Raw genomic sequence first — 19,842 nt, forward strand, 5'->3', positions numbered from 1 at the left:
CTTTTTAACCATGACAACGCCATTAACCTCTCCTATCTGCCTATCTCTCCAGCCTTGTCTCTGACTTCTTTTTCCATCTTCCCTGCACTTGAGCCATCTGGAGATGTGGAGGCCCACCCTGGTCAACCTGGAATGTCCTACCTGTCTCCTGCTCTCCACTTTGCCTTCCCAGTATAAATCCCCTGGTCACTACTTTCCCAGAGGAATCCCAAATCACAGCCTTCTGTGTGAAGCCTTCTCGGAATACTATGAATGTTCAAAGAATGGAGATGTTGCTTTCAGGTTCAGGAATTAGAAAAATAATAGTTGTAGAGGTGCCACTTTAGGTGGGGCTTAAGTGATGAGCAAACTTTTGCAAGGCTAAGGTACAGGAAGGAAAAAGTTTCTATCAGAAACAGAAACATCATGAGCAAAGGTCCAGAGGTGAGGAACATGCTGTTATTTCAAGAAACAGCAAGTGGTATGGCTTGGTTATAACACTGGGTACACACATAAGGCAACCTTGCTAGGGAGAGCTCAAAATCCTTAACGAATGATGTGCAGTTAAAACAACATTTAATAAGAATCTTCCACATGCAGAGCCTTATGCTAGGCTCAGTAATTGTAAAGTCAAAGTCCTGAAGGAATTCAAGTCTACTAGGAGAAAAAGATATGCAGTAGGTCATCTCAATACGTTTTGGATAAATATTATGATACAGATATGCATAGTGTGCTCTAAGAGCTCATGACAGGGATTATGCTCTTATTTACTAAATGTCTAATACACTATGCACTTTATACACATTATTTTACTTAAGATTCACAGCAGCCCTTGAAGGTGGGTATTTTTATCTCCAAATTAAATGATGAGAAAACTGTGATTCAGAGAATTTAAGCAACACTGTTCAAGGTCACACATAAATTAGTAGCATTCTTTCCACTACATCATGCTAAAAGGAGTTTACTCAACTTGGTGGACAATGAGGTGTCATTGAAGGGTTCTGAGCAGAGAAATGAAATATTCAGAGCAATGCGTTAAGAGAATTAATATGGTAGTGATGTAAAAAAAGAAAGGACAACAGGGAGACCAATTAGAAAGCTATGGCAAGTCCAGGCTTGAAATGATGATCTTTAGAACTGGCTGTTTAAAAAACAAACAAACAAAAAGCTGTAACTATGCTTATGTGTGGCAGTCATTAGCACTGTTCACCATATATGTTCACCAAATATTCTGTTTCTCCCCCTTCTGGGCATTTGATAAGCTTGCACTTCCTTGTCCCCTTAGAGTTAGGTGCAGTCACGTGACATGCTTTGGTCAATGAAATGTGAGTAGAAAGTAGAGGTTTCACCACACTATCTGGTTTCCCTTATGTCACAGCAATGACAAATGATCCAGAGAGCACTGGCCCATTAGCCTGGAACTTGGAGTGAGAACGATGTGGAACAGAGCCCCCTCTGGCCCACCACGGACAAGAAGCATTAATGAGAAGTAAAATTTGTTTATTTTAAGCCACTGGATTTGGGGCTTGTTTGCTACTGCAGCATAACCCAGCTGACTCTGACTGATACTGCATCTCTTCCTGAGACTTCCTCATTTCCAGCCCTGCTTCTCAAACTTTAACGTACACTCTAATACCTGAAGATATTGTTAAAATGTAGATTCTGGTTCAGTGAATCTGGAGTGAGGCCCAAGATACCACATGTCTAAAACAATCTCCCAATCCCGGGTGATGTGGATGCCGCTGGTTCACACTTCCGGGATTGCAAGAATCTAAAACTTCACTGCACAAGAGGACAGCAAATAGCTATATATGGCCTTCCTGCACTACCCAGGGAGGAGTCCATAATGGTGTTGTTCTGTGTTCCCATTATAACTTAAAGGGAAACTTTCACAATGTCCGGAGCCCTTGATGTCCTGCAAATGAAGGAGGATATCCTCAAATTCCTTGCAGCAGGAACCCACTTAGGTGGCACCAACCCTAACTTCCAAATGGAACAGTACATCTGCAAAAGGAAAAGGGATGGTATCTACATCATAAATCTGAAAAGAACCTTGGAGAAGCTTCTGCTCACAGGTCATGCCATTGTTGCCACTGAAAACCCAGCTGATGTCAGCGTCATACCATCCGGGAATATTGGCCAGCGAGCTGTACTGAAGTTTGCTGCAGCTACTGGAGCCACTCCTAAAGCTGGCTGCTTCACTCCTGGAACCTTCACTAAGAGAGCCGAAACTTCTGGTGGTTACCGACTCCAGGGCTGACCACCAGCCTCTCATGGAGACATGTTAACCTGCCTACCGTTACTGTGTAACAGACTCTCCTCTGAGCTCTGGGGACACTACCATCCCTTGCAACAACAAGGGAGCTCAGTCAGTGGGTCTGATGTGGTGGATGCTGGCCTGGGAAGTTCTGCGCATGCGTGGCACCATTTCCCGTGAACACCCATGGGAGATGAAGCCTGATCTCTACTTCCACAGAGATCCTCAAGAGACTGAAAAGGAAGAGCAGGCTGCTGCTGAAAAGGCCGTGACCAAGGAGGAATTTCATGGTGAGGGAACTGCTCCAGCTCCTGAGTTCACTGCTACCCCATCTGAAGTCGCAGACTGGTCTGAGGGCAAGCTGTGTCTGGTCAGCAGTTCCCTGCTGAAGACTGGAGTGTGCGGCCACTGCTCAGGCCACTGACTGGGTAGGAACAACCACTGAGTGGTCTTAAGCTGCTCTTCCAGAGTTTCTTTAAAAAAAAGAGATACAGGGGCACCTGGGTGGCTCAGTTGGTTAAGCGACTGCCTTCGGCTCAGGTCATGATCCTGGAGTCCCGGGATCGAGTCCCACATCAGGCTCCCTGCTCAGCAGGGAGTCTGCTTCTCCCTCTGACCCTCCTCCCTCTCATGCTCTCTGTTTCTCATCCTCTCTCTCGCAAATAAATAAAATCTTAAAAAAAAAAGAGCTACAAATGGCTATTTCCATTTAAATTAACTAAAATTAAATATTCAGTTTCACAGTCATACCGGCTACCTTTTAAGTGCTCAAAAGCTCCATGAGGCCAGTGGGCTACTGTATTTAATGGCAGAGAACTGTTTAAACATTTACATCATCACAAAAAGTTTTATCAGACAGTGCTGTTCTAGAGCAGCACCCAGAAACATAGTGACAGTTGGCCCTGGCATTTTGGGGGGGCGGGCATAGTCAAGACACAGGCAAGCGGAGCTACTGGTATCAAACAGCAATCTGGTGGAAAGCAGAGTGGTTTGAGTCCCAGGACATGAAGCTGAGACGGAAACAAAATGTGACATTCAATCTGAGTACAGGATAAATCCCTGCTCTACCTAATCATTTTATTTCCCCTGTGGATCATTTTAAGAGATTCCATTTCAGAGAAGGCTGTTCCAGGGAGCCTCTTCTCTCTTTGCCCTGATCTTGTCTGTCCAATTTGGCTAATCTATTTACTTCCCCCAGAAAACACACGACACCAAGTATAACACTTGTTTTTCATCTCCTTTCCCCAAGAAATCAATAGCACTCAGAGAGAGCATGCCTGTAAGCACTGCCAAAAGAGCTATAGAATTACACAGTACAGTAGGCATGTGGCTGTGATTGGATGCTAGCTGCCGCCTGCTGCCAGTGATGCTCTACACACTGGGGCCCACTCACCTCTCTCCCCGCCTTCCCCTTCCCCAGCAATTCCAAACAACAGGAAGAACCTCCTGGTTCACCTCATTCCCTCTTCCTTACCTCTGTTCACCCTGAAAATAAACAGACCTCCTTTTTTAGACTCAGACTTGGGCAGGGGTTATTAATCTGAGATCCACAGGCACAGCGGAACTGTATGAAAAAGCTCAGTGTATGTTACATGGTCCCCAATGCCTCCCAGCTAACAGGGAAGTGGGGATGGACTGTAGCTGGCTCCATCCAGGTTCTGGTGGCCCAGTGCATCTGGGGAGGAGCAAAAAGAATCTAAAAGGAACAAAAGGATTGGCATAGACAGGGAGAAGAAAAGACAGGAGTGAGAGACTGCCTGTGAGGGACAGGTTAGGAGTGACCCACTGGAAAAACCACTGAAGACCAGAAGGAATCGAGAAAAATGTCATCTAGGATACCAATTCAGACCATATGCACCACCAAACAGTAACTCGCTTTTTACCCTTCCCCATATTACCAAAGCCTTAGTCACATTCCCAAAGAATAATCCTAACTGTTAAAATTCACCACACCTAGCAGCAATGAGGACTAAGCTGAAGTTACAATCTACTACAGCCAAATTGGTAGACGGTGCAAGTTCACAGAGTCTACAGGTTTTAGCAGATTCTCAAAGGATCTCTTGAACTAAAGGTCCACACTGCTGTCTGAAATCTCTGACAAAAGATATGATGCATCTGTAAGTACTGGCAGAACTGGCCATGTCCTTTCAAAGGCCTCTCTCTTCCACCTTCCTGCCTCCCATTGTTAATAATGCCACGTTGAGGGGCACCTGACTGGCTCAGTTGGTGAGTGTATGACTCTTATCTCGGGGCTGTGGTTTGAGCCCCATGTTGAGTGTAGAGATTAATTAAAAATAAAATCTTTAAAAAATAATAATAATAATGCCACATTGAGGACTTGTGGAAGCAGTACTTTAGTCCGTCTCTGACAATTTCACCCCAAAGATTTCTAACTGCAGGAGAGAATGAATTTATCCCTGACACCCCTCTCCCCACACCAGGGACCTGAGGCAAACCCCCAATGACCACCATAAGCTGGTCAGGTTCTTTGAAGTCTGAGCTCCATCTTTAAACATTCTGAGTTTTTACTCCATAATCTAGCCACACTTGTTTAAATATAAAAATCGTGCCTTCTACCATAGATCTTCAAGTACTACCAATACCCAGAAAGTTAGGCCATGCTAATCTATGGATGCAGGTACTTGCTGTCACAGCACCATGGGCCCTCCAGACTTGTAACTCTGTGTGAGAAGCATGACAGACTTTGTTGATTCCTTGGCTATTTTGCATGTATCTACCATGTGCCTAGCTCTTTCCAGATGCTCATAACACAGGGATATTAAAAAACCCTGCCCGCTAGGAACTCACAGTCTAGAAGATACAAAAGCAAACAATCATAATTCTGCGCATGGGTATATACTACTGCAGAGGAAAGAACAGGGCGCAGGTGACCAGAGGCAGACAACTCAAGACCAACTAAGGGACATTGAGATAATCTAGACAAGTATCTTTGCTTAATAATTTCTCCCACAGGTGTGAATCCCTTTAGAGAAGGAAAAAGAGAACTCCTTGGTTTTTCTTGAGTAACCAAGACCCCAGAAGGCCTCGCTAGACCTGTAGGCAGCACATCTGCACATGAGTTCTATCTTCTTGGCTGAATCTTGATGTAGTTCCTGCTCACTCGGTTCTGGGTTGCAATTATCACACCCATTCCCATAACATGAAGGTAGGTAGAAAAGGGTAGCAAACAGAGCCATCTCTGGTGGCACATCTTTCCTCAGAGGCTGAATAGAAGCTCAGCCTACTGGAAACACAATATGGGCCCTTGAGTAAGTCTCTGGCACATTCAGGATGAGTCAATTAAAAAAATCCATATCCCTCCAATACAGTGGTCAGCAAAAGGCAAGACAATAAATATTTTAGGCTTTGCCAACCATGCCTAGTCTTTGTCACAACTGTTCAACTCTGCTCTTACAGCAGGAAAGTGGCCCTAACCAAGCCCTCAACAAATGAGCATGGCTGTGTTCCAATAAAACTTAATTAATGGACACTCTAATTTCATCTACTTTTCCCTTTCTAAAAATACCATTCTTCTTTGACTTTTTTGGCAACCATTTAAAAATGTAAAAACTATTCTTAACTTGAGGGCTTATACAAAAGCAGGCAGTGTTTGCCCACCCTGTTGTATTAGTAAAGCTACTGCTTTTCATCACATGATGACAAATTAGTTTTAAGAAAACCCTGCCATCATGTGACTCATTATGCATGAGTCCACATGGCCCGACAGCCATGATGACTGAAAACTTATTGAGGATATGGGGATGAATTTGTGTGTACAAAATACTCCTTTTTATTCTGAGCAGTCTTTTCAAATTGTTGGGAGAGATTTTGCAGGACATCTGGTTCTAGCAGGTAGAAATTTTCGTATTTTTATTGTTTGCAGCAAACAAAGAGGAGAAGGAACTGAATGATTCCATCCACCAAGAAGAGAGCACAGCAACCACCTCTCAACAGTAAGACAAAAGGACAGTGGCAGAGGAGGCAGGGCCCCCGGCCAGGCACAGCACCAGTGGAACACACAGCCTTCTGCACGGCCACCCACCACCTCGCCTGCCAGGATTAGCGGGATTCACAGGCTATGCTGCACTGCTGGGGGTTGTATTCCTGGGAATAAGACAAGGTCCCTGAGCCCTACATGCAGCAGATACGCATCAATGCCAGGAAATGTTATTGCCAAACACTGCCTGCGTCATGAGCCATGAGCAAGGCCAGCTGCTCATGAGTGGAATTTTCTAGCTATCAGAGAGTTCTCAACAATGCAGAGTACTGCTAAGCTCCTTGGAGACCCAAACTGGATTTCTCTTGTTTTCTTTTTTTCAAACTTCAGGGATCAACTTGGGACAGCAACTTGGGTATCTTATTTGAGGACCTAGGAAGTGAACTGATGCATTTTCTGCAAACCCTGTTCCTGCCTCCATGCCTAGTGTCTCATACACGTAACAGATCTTCAGCAATTCAATTCCATCCCATTCACTAAACTAAGCCAGTTACTGGAGCTAAGGAAGTAAACCAGACAGATTTGGTTTGGACTAGTTGGCTAGCAGAGAAAACACTTAACTAATAATTCAAGTATGACACATATTACTGTAAGAGACACATCAAGTGCTAGAAATGCATCTAGGAAGGGAATCCAGCCTAATCTTGGATGCAGAGAAAGCCTCCTTGGGAAAGGACCCAAGGTTGGGGGCTTGGTAAAGAGGAAGAGAAGATTTCCAGCAAAGGAAATAAAGTGTGTGAAGAACGCAGAGCAGAGACTGGGATGTGATCACAGATGTGAAGTACTAAACTCCAAAAAGCTGGAAAGAAAGGACAAGGGCAGGGACTGTGTCCTTGTTCAACTCGGTCCTTGCACAGGGCCTCTCCCAAGTGTTCAGTGACCGTCTGCAGCAATACAGAGAGCTAAACTCTCCCGTTTTTTTCTTCCTTCTATATACAACTTTATTACAGGGCATCTTGCGTGCAGATCCATTACTTGTTTACAGTTCGTTTCCCCCATTTAAACCAAAAGACGGATTTTGTTTTGTATTCCTCATGCCCAGCAGAATGTAAGGGCTCAACAGTGAAAGAAGCTAGACAAGAATGAAGGAAGAAAGGAAGATAAAGACAAATAATGCAAACTACAAAAAAAGAACACCAGTGCATTAAAATCATTATTATTGTGGTAGATTAATTCCTTCCCTTGGCAACCAGAAGGGTGGCAGAATATGGCATTCTAGGCATGGAAGGAAAAGGAGCCAATGTCCTCTCTACCTTTCGTCTCTTGTATCTCTTTCATGTCACTTTTTAAGTGCCAGCTAATATTAGTCAGCTATTACTGCAATAATACTGCATGACAACCACCCCAAAATTACTGAGCTTGATTTCTTGTTAAACTGAACTTGTGGGATGCAGGCTCCATGCTGAGGGTTGGAGTCAGGTCCTCTCCACACTGTTGGCTCAGTTTGGCTTGGCTCTTTGATTCCTGCGAGCTCCATGGAAGCTCTCCCCATTCTGGCTGGTACCACTTTCATACCTTGGTTGAAAGTCAGTCACCTAATCAGATCTAGGTCTGTCTGACAGCTCACTCTAGTATTTCACATGTCTTGGGTTGTTTCTGACATCCTGTGGCAAGAGAAACAGAATTGGTATTTCAGGGTAGAAGATATTTGTATCTTATTTTATGCAGAAGGGAAACAGCCAATAGAGAGGGAGGAGTTAATGAGTCAGGAAAGAAACTGATTAATTGATGGAGCAAGGGCCTGAAAAAGCAAGAAGGGAGAGGATCAAGGGCATAGGTAGAGGAATGGGAAGAGAGAGAAGAGACAAGGGGTGACTTCCTTTCAAAGAAAAGAGAGAAACTGAGGATGAGAGGTGTTAGGAGTGACTTCCTTTCAAAGAAATTAGAGAGACTGAGGCTGAGAGTTGCTAGAGATAAAGGAGGCAGGGAGGTGAGGAATGTGTTCTAAGGCCTCTATTCTCTCTGGACAGTATATCACCAGAGAGAATGGGATGAAAGGGTGAGGTAGAGGCCCTCAGGAAAGAGCTATAGAGTTGGAAGAGCTTCCCCACGAACAGGAAGAAGCACTGATGAATTCTCATAAGAGAAGTGTGTGCCAAGCAGAGTTAGGGCCCAGCTAAAGATAGAGGTCAGGAGTTTGTTAGGGTCCTCATCTTTACCATTCTGTGATTTTTCTCCAAAGTGCTCAGCCACCATGGTGTGAGAGCTGAAAAAGCTGGTGGTTAATTACATCCAGGATTGGATGTAGGCCTTGCAAGTCAAGGAGCCAAAAGAGCAGAAGGTGCTGAAAGAGAGTGGTCAAATCAATGGGTCCTGGAATGTAGGCTAAGTGGAAAGGGAAGTGAGATGTGCACAGCAATAAAGGACAAGTCAAATCATTTAGCATCTGAGCCAACTCTCAAAGCCAATCCATCTCTTATTTACAGAAATCAATAAATCAACACAGTATATGTTTCTCAAGTGTGTTTCAGAGAACACAAATAACACTTTTTTCCCTCAAGGAGCTTACAGCCTAGCTGGGGAAACAAGATTAATGCATAAATCAATGCATGTCACACACAAAAAAACATAGCTATATTTCAAAAATTTCAAGTATTTTAGAAATATAATGTGAGCTAGAGCATGGTAGCTAGGGTAGCTTATCCTCCTACCCTGACACAGAGCCAGAACTGGCTGCCTGACTTCTTCCACTGAGGAAGTAACTATTTTTTTTTTCAGATTTACTTATTTATCTTAGAGACAGAAAGGGGGGGGGTGCGTAGGGGCAGAAGGAGACAGAGAAAAAGAATCTCCAGCAGACTTCCCACTGAGCACGGAGCCCAATGCAGGGCTCAATGTGGGGCTCAATCTCATGACCCTGAGATCATGACCTGAGCCAAAATCAAGAGTGGGATGCTTAACTGACTGAGCCACCCAGGTGCCCCTGAGGAAGGAACTCTTAGCCAGACCTACCACCAAATGACAAGATCCTTGCTGGCAGACAGGACAGGATATTAGCCTTTATGTCCTAAGTATCTGGCATAGATATGGGGAATCAATAAATGTTTGAACAAATGAATGAATCTCTAGAAACCCTGAAACCAAGGGAACTGAGCTCAGTTGACTAAAGAAAGTGTTGAATGGACGAGTCAGGGTGTGCCCGGGTGAACATCTGAGACTGGAGCTATTTTTCACCACTTGCTTCACAATACGAGTGGGTGAGTTGGCCCCATTTAAAGGGCCAGGAATGGAAAAGGCCATATTAGATATGGTAGTACATTTCAGACCCCACCTTGTGGTCAGCCCTGGCCATATTACCACATGGTAGTACATTTCAGACCCCACCTTGCAGTCAGCCCGGTACTGAGTACTCTGGGGATGGAGAGGAAACAGAAACTTTGTCTTCAATTGTGTAGTTTATTCTATAGTTGCGGAACTATGAGGCACATAAACCCATGAGGCTAACAAAGAACCACATAAAACAGTCTGTGACATCATTCTAGAGCTGACCATGTCCACTGCAGTTAGAATTACACAAAAATTAAATTAAGTGTGTGTGTATGTGTGTGTGTGTGAGTGTGTGTGTAAACATTAGCTAGAGAAGATAATTGTTCTGGAGCTGATGTTAGCTGTTTCCACACAGAATACACTTCTTCCTTCATCAAATTCAGCTAATGAGCTTTTTGAAATTTACAAGCTGGCATCCCTACAGTCTATTCAGTAAACCCGTCAGAGAACAAAATAACCTCTTTATCTTAAACATTTCCAGAAGTGATTTAGGTGTCCATCAAATGGGGAGAAACATTTATTTAAACAACCTGAAAATGGAGAGACTGGAAATGAATAAAGAGAAGCTAACTTTTACATCCAGATGATGTGAATTCAACTGACCTAAAATAGAATGATAAAGCAAATTATGAAAAAAAAAAAAACAGTATAGAACAACAAAAAGAAAAGGTATGTAAACCTTGCTTCATGAAAATTTACACGAGTGAAAAAAGAGCCTTTGAAACTCTATATAATAATAACTATGTAAAAAATAAAATGCATTGATATGGATCCAAGGAAAATATAAGGTCTACAAAGTTATAAAGTCTACAATTAAGATTTTAACTATAAAATATTTTAAAATAAAATGTAATACTTGTGTTATGCTATGCATATGCAGTTTTTTTAAACAAAATGCTTGTAAGCTACTAAATAATATCAGAATGGTGAATGATTAAGTCCCTCAATGATGTGATCATTATTTATTCATCATTGTATAGTGGGGGTGTGACTCTTTTCTCCAGGGAGCATCTGCATCAGAAGGATGAAGGCAAATTCCAGGAGTCTTTCCCATTTAAAATACAACTGAAGTAGTAGGGTTATTTTGGCCTAAAGAAGTGCTTGATACAATTTTACCACAATTTAAGTAAAAAGTTGCGTTAGGAATGTTCACTGTACATTTCAGTGAAATAACGAGGGTATGGTGATGATGATAGCTTTTACTGATGAATGTAATAATGTCAGCAGGGGAAAGATCCATGAAGATATATTAATTTCTACTTAGGTAAGACTCAGTCACCAAGAGAAAGGATTTATCTCCTGTAACTGTACTTCCATGAGCAAAATAGTGTCTTTATTATTATCCATATGGAGCAGGCAAACATTATTAAATCCTAGTATTGAAACGATGGAGTAGTGGAAGGTAAAAGGTAGGAAAAAGGAAGGTAAGCCAAAACCCACCTCACTGTCTGAAAGCAACAAAATAATTAAATCCACAAATGCACTAAAAAATAATAAAGCTCTTCTAGATACAAAGAGTTTTCAAAAATATTTCTTGTTGCCTTACTTATTCAACCTTTACAACAATCCTGATGCACAGATATTATTCTTATTCTCATTCTATAGAAGAATTACTAAAAACTCCTATTTATATGGAAACTTCCCAGTTTCCAAAGTGATTTCACAAATATAATTTAATTTAAAATACATTTACTAGAGAAGAAAATTAATCCCAGAAAGTTGAATGACTTGCCAAAGGTCTCATGCCTCATACGTGTCATATCCAGGATTCAAACCTCTCTTTTTTGACACTCAGATGGTTGTTCAGATCTGTTTTGCTCAACCTATGGAGAGTGAGGCCACATCTGCACAAGGCATGGTCAACATCACCATTAGAAGCTCAAGTACAATTTGTATGTTTCTAACCCATCTCATATTCATCCCCATGAGAACCACTTTTCCCAGCTCAGGGGAGAGATTCCAAATGTGTTATCAATAGTCTTCCTTTGGGCCAAGAACAAAGATCTCAGACTACTAACACCTTAAAAAGTGTCCCAACACCCTACTTGCTAATCTAGAAGAGGTTTCCAAGGTCCTGGATGGAAGTGAGGGCATTCCCATGTCATCGGTCAGATAGGCTAAGGCAAAAACTCAGAATCTCAGGGTGTAGAGGACTCATTGCAAGCTGAGTCTTTATGGTTGGTAGCAACCAGAGAACAACTTTTCCCTGGCTCGGATTCCATTCAGCTCCAAGTGTTGGCAAAGGATGGAAGTGGCTCTGGTACACTTCACACCTTCTCGCTCATGGCTTTCAAGCCCTTAGGGTCCCTTCTATCATATTCTCTTTCCCATCCTATAGCATAATTAATTTAGCTGTCAAAAAGGAAAAGCTGGCTCATCAAAAACACTGGAATTCTATAACACTCGGTCATCTAATATTGCCACCTAATTGTAGAGTTATTTCAACATTTGTTCCTCAGTGACTCTTGGAAGGATAAAACCATTAAAGTACATATATATATACATACACATATATATATATTCACCAAATATATGTATATAGTTGGTGAATGTAGAGTGTAGGAGAGAAAGATGCAGTTTAATATCTTAATAAATTACACAACCATATTATTTTGCATCATCCACATTTTTCCCAGTCTATACTGCTTATTTCTCCAGCAACAGTGGAAAATGCATCCTTACATCCTCTTGATATTTGTTACCACAGTGAGCATGTAATAAGTTTAAAGCAAATATAATTTTATTAAATTCAGCTACTGCTGATTCAGTGACCTTCCAGAGAGGCAAACACACCCAGTTGTCAGATGCAAGCCATCTCCCTTGAGACTCACTATTGCTCACACATCCTCTTGGGTAAAGTGTTTGCAAGCTGCTTAAGCAATCTCATGATATCAGACATAGAGGCAGAATGTTTCAAGTCATAATGTCCCAAGAAGGTAGGACCAGACACTACTATCCTCAAATTCAGTCCAAGAAGTTATTTAGCACCAAATGGAAGACTTCTTCCCTTTGCTTCTTCCCTCACCAGGTATTCCAGGATAAGGAAATAAAAATTCAAGAAGGTGGAAGAGAGAGTATTTAAGAGATCCCCTTCTCTTCCTTGCCGTCTTCCTTCTCCCCACCTGGAAGCACATTCAAGTAGATGAATTACAGGAACATGCTCTTGGGGGCTTGGAGCACCATCTGTTTGAGAGAGGTTTTCAACTCTGAAGATGAAGTAGAAAGGTCCAGAGAAGAAACACAAACCCAGAGAACGCCACCGCATAACCAGAACCCAGCTCTTGGTTCCTCCAGGACATGCTCTGGTGCCTGTCACTTTATCCACTGCCTCAAACTGCTCTGCATTGGCAGCATGTCACCACAGCCCCCATCATCAGAACAAGAGGTGTGGCTTTCAGCTCTGGGTCCACAAGGCTGACAACCAGAGCTCACCTGGGCAGGATTTAGGGAACCAGGACATGACAGGGACAAGAGGTAACCACAATGCAGCACTGTGAGCAGCTGAACAGCTCCCCAGGCAGACCTTCTCCCAGAAGTGCTGCCAAGCATGGCCTCAGCTCTAAAGGTAACATGAAGGTTCTCGCCAGCAGTGAACCAGCTACAGCCAAGAGTGAGAAATACTCAGTCATTATGGACTCCTCTGGGCATCATGTTCTCCTTCTAGATCAGAAGGGCCCTTCATTTTTGACCTTCCTCCTGCACTTTCTTCTTTCCCTAATATGTCCCAAACTACAGCATGTTTAATAAGCAGGAAACAACAAAGCACAACAAAGCCAGACTGTAAGAGTAGTCCAGCAAAGAGGTGATGGTGTTCTGGACTAGAGGGTACTACTGAAACAGACTTCAGATGTGTTTTGAAAGTAGAATTAACAGTTTTCAATAATGGACTGACTTGGTGGGGCAGTGAAAGAAAGGGCAAAGTCAAAGATAAATTCTAGGTTCCAGTAAGTATATTTCCTCTTGCATTCAATTTATCAAATACATTTTCATGAGGACCTATCATGTGTAAGGCATTGTTCTGGGATCTGCAGAGAATATCTCTGACCTCCTGGAGTTTACAGCCCTATTGCAGAATACTGAAGAAAAAATAAAACAAAGCAAAAAGGAGCAATAGCTAATATATGATACATACTAAGCGCTTTAACTGTTTTTACAGATATTGGCTATTTTAATACTAATACTATCATTATACTCATTTTATGGACCTAGATCCTGAGGTCTTGGTCCATAAAATGAGAAAGACTATATAATTTTCCCAAGGATTGTTACTAAAGTACCACTTAATTGATCTAGGAGGGGGAAACAATTCTGTTTTGGCAAAGTTAAGTGTGAGAAATCTGTGAGATGTCCAGGTGGAACTGTCTAGTAAGGAACTGGATATGTATATCTGGAGCTCAGAGAAAAGATTAAAGTTGGAGATACAGACTACAGCATCCTCAACATATAGCCATGGGTTAAATGAGATCTCCTGGAACAGACAGTAAAGGGAGACTAGGAGACCCACCAGAGCAGTATCCTTAAAAAAGACCCAACGTCGACAGGGCAGGTAGGGAAAACAACGCTGGCATAGGTGAATGAAGAAAGATAACTGTGTGGTAGAGAGCCAAAGGAGAGGAGTCTGGAATCTTAAACAGAGAAGTAATTAAATGCCAATGCTTCTGGACATAAATTAATATCTTCCATTTCTAAATACTGTATTAGTCAGGGTTCCCCAGAGAAAAAGAACTGATAGGATATAGAAATATGTAAATATAAATATATATATCCCAAACCAAAATATACTATCTCGTTTTTTGCCTTACCAGGAGTCAGGAAGAAACAGACCCAAATCTTCTCTGACGAACATACTCTAAACCTAAGATTCAAATAATTCCTACTGACAGAGTTCCAAGGAATATGAATTCACATTTGAAGTGGCAAACCATGAGGAAATGAGCCACTGTGAGTGTGAATTACCAGCAGAAGCAACAGATGGCAGAATCAGACCTGCAAAAGCAAAGATATTAGAATTCTAAAATCAGAATATAAAATAAATATTTAAAGTAATAAAATAATAGAGTATCAAAAGTAGGAAAAAGCATCAGAAGATTATTTAAAGATATCAGGCTGATCTGGAAAAGAAAAACAGAACTACTAGAAATGAAAACCATGCTCATTTAAAAGAGAAATTCAGTGGACAGGGTAAACAGTTTCGATACAACAGAAGACAGAAAGAGTGAACTGGAATATCAGAAGGAGTGACCAAAATACATCACAGAGAAAGGAAGTAGAAAAAATGAAGAAAAACAGATACCGAGAAGAGAGTGACAAAATTTAAAACACCTAATTAGGATTCTAGACAGAAAGAACACAGAGAATGGGAAAGAAAAAAATTTTGAAAAGACAGTGACTGAGAATTTTTCTGAATTGATCCCTAAGGTCCAAGTCTACTTTCTCTATTAAGGAATAATCTATCATGAGTGTTCTGCAGTTCCTAGAATATAGATCTTTACCTCTTTGGTTAGGTTTATTCTGAGGCATCTTATGGTTTTTTGTGCTATTGTAAATGGAATCGTTTCTCTAATTTCTCTTTCTACAGTTGCATTGTTAGTATATAAGAAAGCAAGTGATTTCTGGGCATTGATTTTGTATCCTGTCACATTACTGAATTGCCGTATGAGTTCTACTATTTTGGGGGTGGAGTCTTTTGGATTTTCCACATAAAGTACCATGTCATCTGCGAAGAGAGAGAGTCTGACTTCTTCTTTACCTATTTGAATACCTTTTGTTTCTTTTTGTTGTCTGATTGCTGTTGCTAGGACTTCAGTGGTGAGAGTGGGCATCCTTGTGTTCCTGATCTTAAGGGAAAGGCTCTCAGCTTTTCCCCATTGAGGATGATATTCACTGAGGGTTTTTCATAGATGGATTTTATGAACTTGAGGAATGTTCCCTCTATCCCTATACTCTGAAGAGTTTTAATCAGGAAAGGATGCTGTATTTTGTCAAATGCTTTTTCTGCATCAATTGAGAGGACCATAGTTCTCTCTCCTCTTACTAATGTGTCGTATCACATTGATTGATTTGCGAATGTTGAACCACCCTTGCATCCTGGGGATAAATCCCACTTAGTCGTGGTGGATGATCCTTTTAATGTATTGTTGGATCCTATTAGCTAGGATTTTGTTGAGAATTTTGGAATCCATACTCATCAGGGATATCGGTCTGAAATTCTCCCTTTTGATGCGGTCTTACCTGGTTTGGGGATTAAGGTAATGCTGGCCTCATAGAATGAGTCTGGAAGCTTTCCCTCTGTTCCTGTTTTTTGAAACAGCTTCAGGAGAATAGATATTATTTCTTCTTTGAATGTTTGTCAGAATTTATCCATCAGGCCCTGGATTGTTGTTTTTTGGGAGGTTTTTGATCACTGCTTCAATATCGTTAGTGGTTATTGGCCTATTCAGGTTGTCAATTTCTTCCTGTTTTAGTCTTGGCAGTTTATAGGTTTTCAGGAAGGCATCCATTTCTTCCAGGTTGCTCAATTTATTGGCATATAGTTGTTGATAATAATTTCTAATAATTGTTTCTCTTTCCTTGGTGTTAGTCGTGATTTCTCCCCTTTCATTCATAATTTTATTAATTTGGGTCCTTTCTCTTTTATTTTGGGTAAGTCTGGCCAGTGGTTTATCGATCTTATTAATTCTTTCAAAGAACCAGCTTCTAGTTTCATCAATCTGATCTACTGTGTTTCTGGTTTCTAATTCATTGATCTCTGCTCTAATCTTAATTATTTCTCTCCTAATGAGTGGCTTAGGCATCGTTTGTTGCTTTTTCTCTAGTTCTAGGTGTAAAGTTAGTTGGTGAATTCGGGATTTTTCTATTTTTTTGCATGAGATTTGGATGGCTATGTATTTCCCCGTTAGGACAGCCTTTGCAGTATCCCAGAGGTTTTGGACTGATATGTTTTCGTTCTCATTGGTTTCCATGAACTGTTTAAGTTCTTCTTAGATTTCCTGGTTGACCCAAACATTCTTGAGCAGAGTGGTCTTTAGCTTCCAAGTATTTGAATTTCTTCCAAATTTTTTCTTGTGATTGAGTTCCAGTTCTAAAGCATTATGGTCTGTGAATATGCAGGGAATAATCTCAATCTTTTGGTATCAGTTGAGACCTGATTTGTGACCCAGTATGTGGTCTATTCTGGAGAAACACTCATGAAAGAAACTGAAGAAGATACAAAAAGATGGAAAAGCATTCAGTGCTCATGGATCAGAAGAATAAACATTGTTAAAATGTCTATGCTACCCAGAGCAATCTATACCTTCAATGCCATCCCGATCAAAATCCAATGACATTTTTCAAAGTGCTGGAACAAACAATCCTAAAATTTGTATGGAATCAAAGACCACGAATCGCCAAGGAAATGTTGAAAAAGAAAAACAAAGCTGGGGGCATCCCGTTGCCTGATTTCAAGCTATATTACAAAGCAGTGATCACCAAGAAAACATGGTACTGGCACAAAAACAGACATATAGACCAATGGAACAGTATAGAGAGCCCAGATATGGACCCTGAACTTTATGGTCAAATAACCTTCGACAAAGCAGGAAAAAGTATGCAATGGAAAAAAGTCTCTTTAATAAATGGTGCTGGGAAAATTGGACAGCTATATACAGAAGAATGAAACTCGACCATTCTCTAACACCATACACCAAGATAAACTCTAAATGGATGAAAGACCTCAATGTGAGAGAGGAATCCAGAATATAGGCAGTAACCTCTTTGACATCGGCCACAGCTACTTCTTTCAAGATACATCTCCAAAGGCAAGTGAAACAAAAGGGAAAATGAACTTTTGGGACTTACCAAGATAAAAAGCTTCTGCACAGCCAAGGAAACAGTCAACAAAATAAAGAGGCAACCCACAGAATGGGAGAAGATATTTGCAAATGACACTACAAAGGGCTGATATCCAAGATCTATAAAGACCTTCTCAAACTCAACACCCAAAAAGCAAATAATCAAGTCAAAAAATAGGCAGAAGACATGAACAGACACTTCTCCAAAGAAGACATACAAATGGCTAACAGACACATGGAAAAATGTTCATCATCATTAGCCATCAGGGAAATTCAAATCAAAACCACACTGAGATACCACCTTACACCAGTTAGAATGGCAAAAATTGACAAGGCAAGAAACAACAAATGTTGGAGAGGCTGTGGACAAAGGGGCACCCTCTTACACTGTTGGTGGGAATGCAAGTTGGTACAGCCACTTTGGAAAACAGTGTGGAGGTGCCTCAAAAAATTAAAAATGGATTTACCCTATGACCAGCAATTGCACTACTGGGTATTTACCCCAAAGACACAGCTTCAGTGAGAAGAAGGGCCATATGCACCCCAATGTTCATAGCAGCAATGTCCGCAATAGCCAAACTGTGGAAACAGCCGAGATGCCCTTCAACAGATGAATGGATAAAGAAGATGTGGTCCATATATACAATGGAATATTACTCAGCCATCAGAAAGGATGAATACCCAACTTTTAACATCAACATGGATGGGACTGGAGGAGATTATGCTAAGCGAAATAAGTCAAGCAGAGAAAGGCAATTATCATATGGTTTCACTTATTCATGGAACATAAGGAATAGCATGGAGGACATTAGGAGAAGGAAGGGAAAAATGAAGGGGGGGAAATTGGAGGGAGAGATGAACCATGAGAGACTATGGACCCTGAGAAACAAACTAAGGGTTTTAGAGGGGAGGGGGGCAGGGGGACGGGTTAGCCAGTGATGGGTATTTAGGAGAGCACCGGGTGTTATATGAAAACAATGAACCGTGGATCCCTACATCAAAAACTAATGATGTATTGTATGGTGACTAACATAATAAAAAAAATTAAAAAAATAAAAAAGGAATCATCTAGATTAGACAATATAGTCCCCATAGCTCACTTCCCCCAGGACAAAGGGCAGTTGTGAGGTAAGAGGAACAGATACACCACTATCGGGGGGGGAAAAAAAAAACAAACTGGGTGCAAGGTTCATAAAGCTAAGCCATGAGAAATCATATGCAACACAATTAAATTCCCCTGACAGGCAGGCATCAAAACCTTAGAAAAATCTATCCTCCAGTGCTTGGGAGGAAGACAAGCCACAATTTATATAAGAATGATTGGGATGTGAGATTAAATAACTCATTCTCTTACTCTCAAATCTAAGAACTTTACAAAGGACGGAAAGATGGTTTGCTGAAATTAATGTAAACGAAACTATATTATCAGTCTTGATTTAGGGTAATTCAGAAGTCCTAAGGAGAAAAAAATCCCCGAAAATAGCATGTAGATAGGCACAGTGAATTTTTCACACACCAAAAATTCACCCCATTCAATGACATAACTTTTTTATTTATTTATTTTATTTGAGTACAGTTAACACAAACTGTTGTATTAGGTTCAGGTGTACAACATAGTGATTTAGCTTTTCTGTATGTTATGTTATGCTCACCACAAGTGTAGCTACCATCATCACCATGCAATGCTATTATAATACCATTTATATTCTCTATGCTGTACCTTTTATTCCATGACTTATTCCCTCCATAACTGGAAGCCTACATATTCCATTCCCCTTCCCCAATTTTTCCCATTCCCCCACCCCATCCCTTCTAGAAACCATCAATTTGTTCTCTGTATTTATAGGTCTGATTCTGCTTTTTGTTGGTTGATTGAATTGTTTTGTTCTTTAGATTCCACATATAAGTGAAATCATACACTATTTGTCTTTCTTTCTGACATTTCACTTAGCATAATACCCTCTAGGTCCATCCATTTTGTCCCAAATGGCAAGATCCCATCCTTTTGTATGGCTGAGTAATACTCCAGTGTGTGTATATATGTGTGTGTGTACCACATCTTCTTTATCCATCCATCTAACAATGGACACTTGGATTGCTTCCATATTTCAGCTACTGTAAATAATGCTGCAATAAACATAGGGGTGCATATATCTTTTCAAATTAGTCTTTTTCTTTTCTTTGGTTGAATACCCAGTAGTGGAATTACTAGATCATATAGTATTTCTATTTTTATTTTTTAAGAAATCTCCATACTGTTTTCCACAGTGGCTGCACCAATTCACATTCCCACCAACAGTATACAAGGGGTCCCTTTTCTCCACATCCTTGACAACACTGGTTATTTCTTGTCTTTTTGATACTAACCATTTTGACAGGAGTAAGGTGGTATCTCATTATGGTTTTCATTTGCATTCCTCTGGTGATTAGTGATGTTGAGCATATTTTCATGTGTCTTTTGGCTATCTATATGTCTTCTTTGGAAAAATGTCTATTCAGATCCCCTGCCC

At 41.0% G+C, this 19,842-nt stretch overlaps 1 pseudogene; it reads left to right on the plus strand.

Moving 5' to 3' along the window:
* Positions 1-1,719: 1,719 nt before the first annotated feature.
* LOC102738961 (small ribosomal subunit protein uS2 pseudogene) lies at positions 1,720-2,691 on the plus strand (annotated as a pseudogene).
* The last annotated feature ends 17,151 nt before the right edge of the window (positions 2,692-19,842 follow it).

The sequence above is a fragment of the Leptonychotes weddellii genome, chromosome 2 (assembly GCF_054177405.1).
Source record: "Leptonychotes weddellii isolate Sample4059 chromosome 2, ASM5417740v2, whole genome shotgun sequence".
NCBI classification, from domain to species: domain Eukaryota; kingdom Metazoa; phylum Chordata; class Mammalia; order Carnivora; family Phocidae; genus Leptonychotes; species Leptonychotes weddellii.